General features: G+C 50.1%; 1 pseudogene across 1 annotated transcript in view; it reads left to right on the top strand.

Moving 5' to 3' along the window:
- Positions 1 to 4,532: 4,532 nt before the first annotated feature.
- LOC147092660 (uncharacterized) overlaps positions 4,533 to 6,000 on the top strand; it is a 59,059-nt pseudogene continuing 57,591 nt past the window's right edge. Inside the window, exon 1 of the transcript XR_015075059.1 lies at positions 4,533 to 4,707. The product of XR_015075059.1 is annotated as an uncharacterized LOC147092660 (transcript). The remainder of the gene's footprint in view (positions 4,708 to 6,000) is intronic.

Raw genomic sequence — 6,000 nt, 5'->3', positions numbered from 1 at the left:
CCAAAGGCCTGGGGGCGGGGGGCGGGGCGGGGGGGAAGTTTTGAACAAATTGGGAAGGGGTTACAGGAAAACCTTCATCATTCGTGCTATTTGATCTGGGAAAACCTATATGTGTTTCTGACATACTATAAACCCACCAGCTTATCACACTATCATAGCTTAGAGAGCACACTCTCCAACCCCGCTTTAAGGGTCCTTTCCAGGAGCTGGAAGGGGTGACTGAAAGGTCCAGCTTGTTTTCAATGAATTCTGGAATACTTGAATATGTTGACCCTCTATTTACCCAGTGTAGGTTTAGCTGAGTGCAGCACATTTGCAGACTGCAAGACGCCACTTCACTAATCAAACTTTGGAATGTGTGTGTTCACAGCCTCAGTAGAGCCATTGTCTAAACACGGCCTGTCCTCCCAGGAGATGATGGTACAATTAACAACCAACGTTGTACCAGTCACAGGATACATGAATCACTGTGGCCTTGTAGCCATCCTGCTTGTTCAACAGTTAAGGATAAAACATGTTTTCTCAAAACTATAAACTATGCCGACAACAGGGAAGAGATAACAGCAGGAATGTGGGGAGTAGGATGAAACAATTAACATCTGTGACTGGCATGGTCAGAGGGTACCCGTGTTCAAGGGGTGGGCCCGACAGTTGAGTGACTAACCACATAAACCAATAAAGAGTAACTTGTGACACTGTTTGTACGTGTACGCCCCCATTCTGTAGTAGGTGGGCGTTGCTTATACAATTGTATAACTTGAATGAACTGCTACTTGTCTCTCAATAGTGCACCCCTAGCCTGAGGAAGCGGAGTGGCTCTCCCTTGTGCACAAGTTTCTCTTAGTTGTTTTATTAAATTCTGAACTTGTCCTCAATTCCGTCTCTGTCTGGGGTTTCTCCAAGTTCGAATCTAACCCCTCCATTGGCCTTCAGCTGCCTAGGCCCTAAGCTCTGGAGTTCCCTCTCCACCTCTCTCTCCTCATTTAAGACACTCTTTAAAACCTCCATCTGTCAACAAGCTTTTGCTCACCTGTCCTAATATCTCCTTAGGTGACTCGGTGTCTAAGTTTTTTCAGATTACGCACCTGTAAAGGAGCTCGGGAAGTTTTACTACATTAGAGTTCTATAAATTCGTATTATTGTTCTGAGACAGTGAAGAGACAGAGGGTGTTTCAGTCCTAGACCGGGAACAAATCAGTCCAAGGCGGGGGCGGTTCAGCCTGAGAGAGAGGGTGGTTCAGTCTGAGAGGGGGGCGGTTCAGTCTGAGAGGGGTTGGTTCAATCTGAGAGGGGGCGGTTCAGTCTGAGAGGGGGCAGTTCAGTCTGAGAGGGGTGTTCAGTCTGAGAGAGGGGGTGGTTCAGTCTGAGAGAGGGGGTGGTTCAGTCTGAGAGAGGGGGTGGTTCAGTCTGAGAGGGGGCAGTTCAGTCTGAGAGAAGGAGTGGTTCAGTCTGAGAGGGGGTTCAGTCTGAGAAGGGGCGGTTCAGTCTGAGAGGGGGGGCGGTTCAATCTGAGAAGGGTGATGCTTCGGTCTGAGGCGGGAGACGGAGTCGCGGGGGAGGTTAAGTCTGAGACAGGGCTGAGTGGTAGACTGTGATCCAGTCATTCCTGTATTGGAAAAATAGGGTTGTCACCAACACAGCAAGTGTGTGGTCAGAACAATGAATGCAAGAGTTGGGTCACCACAATCAATGCAAGATAACAGTGACGGAAATAATGCAGGAGTGGGACCAGTACTGGCACTTACAGAGTGAGGGATTCACCAGTGCTGTGAGATAAGGCTCAACTGACCACAACTGACCGAGCTGGCGGAGTCCTAAAGGACATAGCTGCCAGACTGGGTCTGCGACAGGTGGTGAGGGAACCAACAAGAGGGAAAAACCTACTTGATCTCGTCCTCACCAATCTACCTGTTGCAGATGCATCTGTCCATGACAGCATTGGCGGAAGTGACCACCGCACAGTCCTTGTGGAGACGAAGTCCCGTCTTCATGTTGAGGATACCCTCCACCGTGTTGTGTGGCACTACCACCGTGCTAAATGGGACAGATTTCAAACAGATCTGGCAACTCAAAACTGGGCATCCATGAGGCGCTGTGGGCCATCAGCAGCAGCAGAATTGTATTCAACCACAATCTGTAACCTCCTGGCCCGGTACATCCCTCACTCTACCATTACCATCAAGCCGGGAGATCAACCCTGGTTTAACGAAGAGTGCAGGAGAGCATGCCGGGAACAGCACCAGGCATACCGAAAAATGAGGTGTCAAGCTGGTGAGGCTACAACACAGGACTAATTGCATGCCTAACAACGGAAGCAACATGCGACAGACAGAGCAAAGCGGTCTAACAACCATCGGATCAAATCAAAGCTCTGCAGTCCTGCCACATCCAGTCGTGAGTGGTGGTGGACAATTAAACAGTTAACAGGAGGAGGAGGCTCCAAAAATATCCCCATCCTCAATGATGGTGGAGCCCAGCACGTGAGTGCAAAAGACAAGGCTGAAGCATTTGCAACTATCTTCAGCCAGAAGTGCCGAGTGGATGATCCATCTCGGCCTCCTCCTGAGGTCCCCAGCATCACAGATGCCAGTCTTCAGCCCATTCAATTCACTCCACGTGATGTCAAGAAATGGCTGAAGACACTGGATACTGCAAAGGCTATGGGCCCTGACAACATTCCGCCAATAGTACTGAAGACTTGTGCTCCAGAACTAGCTGCGCCCCTAGCCAAGCTGTTCCAGTACAGCTACAACACTGGCATCTACCCGGCAATGTGGAAAATTGCCCAAGTATGTCCTGTCTACAAAAAGCAGGACAAATCCGACCCATCAGTCTACTCTCAATCATCAGCAAAGTGATGAAAGGTGTCGTCGACAGTGCTATCAAGCGGCACTTATTCAGCAATAACCTGCTAACTGACGCCCAGTTTGGGTTCCGCCAGTGCCACTCAGCTCCTGACCTCATTACAGCCTCGGTCCAAACATGGTCAAAAGAGCTGAACTCAAGAGGTGAGGTGAGAGTGACTGCCCTTGACATCAAGGTAGCATTTGATCGAGTGTGGCATCAAGGAGCCCTAGCAAAACTGAAGTCAATGGGAAGCAAGGGGAAAACTCTCCATTGGTTGGAATCATACCTAGCACAAAGGAAGGTGGTTGTTGGAGGTCATTCCTCTCAATCACATGACATCACTGCAGGAGTTCCTCAGGGCTGTGTCCTAGGCCCAACCATCTTCAGCTGTTTCATCAATGACCTTCCCTCCATCATAAGGTCAGAAGTGGGGATGTTCGCTGATGATTGCACACATCATTCGAGACTTGTCAGATACTGACGCAGTCCGTGTCCATTGCAGCAAGACCTGGACAAAAATCAGACTTGGGCTGACAAGTGGCAAGTAACATTCGCACCACACAAGTGCCAGGCAATGACCATCTCCAACAAGCGAGACTCTAACCATCTCCCCTTGACATTCAATGGCATTACCATCGCTGAATCACCCACTATCAACATCCTGGGGGTTACCATTGATCAGAAACTGAACTGGACCAGCCATATAAACTGTGGCTACAAGAGCAGGCCAGGGGCTGGGAATTCTGCGGCGAGTGTCTCACCTCATGACTCCCCAAAGCCTTTCCACCATCTACAAGGCACAAGTCAGGAGTGTGATGGAATACTCTCCACTTGCTTGGATGAGTGCAGCTCCAACAACACTCAAGAAGCTCGACACCATTCAGGATAAAGCAGCCCGCTTGATTGGCACTCCATCCACCACATTCAACATTCACTCCCTCCACCACCGGCGCACTGTGGCTGCAGTTGTACCATCTACAAGATGCACTGCAGCAACTCGCCAAAGCTCCTTCAACAGCACCTTCCAAACCCGCGACCTCTACCACTTAGAAGGACAAGGGCAGCAGACACATGGGAACATCACCACCTACAAGTTCCCCTCCAAGCCACACACCATCCTGCCTTGGACCTGTATCGCCGATCCTTCACTGTCACTGGGCCAAAATCCTGGAACTCCTTTCCTAACAGCATTGTGGGTGTACCTACACCATATGGACTGCAGCGGTTCAAGCAGGCAGCTCACCACCATCTTCTCAAGGGCAATTAGGGATGGGCACCAAATGCAGGCCTAGCCAGCGACGCCCACATCCCAGCAATGAATTAAAAAAAACTGTTAATACTGCAGGAGTGGGCCCAGTACCAGCATTGATGACGTAAGCCTACTTAAGCGGTGCGTCCGGCGCAGGCGTAGTAGGAGTGGCCACGCCCCTCAGCAATCGCAGCCGCTGTGGGCGGGGCGATGGCGTCATCCGCGCTCTCCCGGGCTTCCGCTGAGGCGGTTGAACGGCCGCGCGGGGTCACATCAGGAGCCACGTGACCCCGAACAACCAGCGCCTCTTAACATAGTGGGCGTGGCCTTGTGGCGTTACGGGCTCTGATTGGTGAGTGCAGCTGTCAATCTATGAGCCGCAGCCAACAGAAGAGACGGATTCAGTGATCGACATTAATTTGTTGCACTTGCGCGCTCTGTGGCCGCAGTGCGCATGCTCGGTGCTGCTCCAATACCCCGGATGAAACACAGGCTCTTGTAAAACTCGGTTGAGGAAGAAACGGTTCCGGAGATAAAATGGCCGAGTTACGGGGGAGCCGCTGGAAACCGGACTGAGGAGCGGCGGATCAGAGACTGGGCGGGCGGCGATGGTGAGTGTGGAGATCCTAGAATCATAGACATTTACAGCTCAGAAGGACTCTTGTCCGCGCCGGCCTGTCTCACAGAGAGCGAACCTCCCCAGTCACACTTTCCAGCTCCTTCAGAACATCAGAACCAGGAGCAGGAGTGGGTAACAGGGCCCTCGAGCCTGCTCCCACATTCAATCAGATCCTGGCTGATCATCGACCTCACTTCACTCTCCCGCCCCATCTCCATATCCCTGGATCCCCCAGAGTCCAAAAATCCATCTCAGCCTTGAATATATCCAAAGACTCGGCACTCACAGCCCTCTGGGGCAGAGAATTCCACAGATTCACAGCCTCTGAGTGAAGAAATTCCTCCTCATCTCAGTCTTAAATGGCCGACCCCTTATCCTGAGACTCTGCCCCGAGTTCTAGACACTCCAGCCGAGGAAACAACCTCTCAGCATCTACCCTGTCAATCCCCTTCAGAATCGTGGATGTTTCAGTGAGATCACCTCTCATTCTTCTAAACTCCAGAGAGTGTCGGCCCATTCTACACAATCTCTCATCAAAGGACAGCCCTCTCAACCCAGGAATCAATCGAGAGAACCTTTGTTGCACCGCCTCCAAGGCAAGTATATCTTTCCTTCGGTAAGGAGAATAAAACTACACAGTACTGCAGCTGTGGTCTCACCAAGGCCCTGTACAATTGTAGTAAGACTTCCTTACTCTTATACTCCAACTCTCGTGCAATAAAGACCAACATGCCATTTTCCTTCCTTATTGCTTGCTGTACCTGCATGCTAGCTTTCTGTGTTCCTTGCACGAGGACACTCAAATCTCTCTGAACACCAACATTTAAAAGTTTCTCACCATTTAAAAAATATTCTGTTTTTCTATTCTTCCTATCAAAGTGAATAACCTCACATTTCCCTACATTATACTCCATCTGCCACCTTACTGCCCACTCACTCAGTCTATCTATATCCCTTTGCAGACTCTCTGTGTTCTCCTCGCAGCTTACTGTCCCACCTGGCTTTGTATCATCAGCAAACTTGGATACATTATACTTGGTTCCTTCATCTAGGTCATTAATATAGATTGTAAATAGCTGCGGCCCCAACACTGATCCTTGCGGCACCCCACTAGTTACAACCTGCCAACCTGAAAAAGATCTGTTTATCCCTACTCTCTTTTCTGCCCATTAACCAATACGCTGTCCATGCTACTGTATTACCCCAACCCCATGAGCCCTAATCTTGTGCAATAATCTTTTATGTGGCATCTTATCGATTGCCTTTTGGAAGTCCAAATATACTA

Source organism: Somniosus microcephalus, unplaced genomic scaffold (genome assembly GCF_052327205.1).
Source record: "Somniosus microcephalus isolate GS21.2 unplaced genomic scaffold, FLI_Smic_1.0 unresolved_chr2, whole genome shotgun sequence".
NCBI lineage: Eukaryota > Metazoa > Chordata > Chondrichthyes > Squaliformes > Somniosidae > Somniosus > Somniosus microcephalus.
Note: the sequence above shows the minus strand (reverse complement) of the source record. Positions and strands in the feature narration are given on the sequence as shown.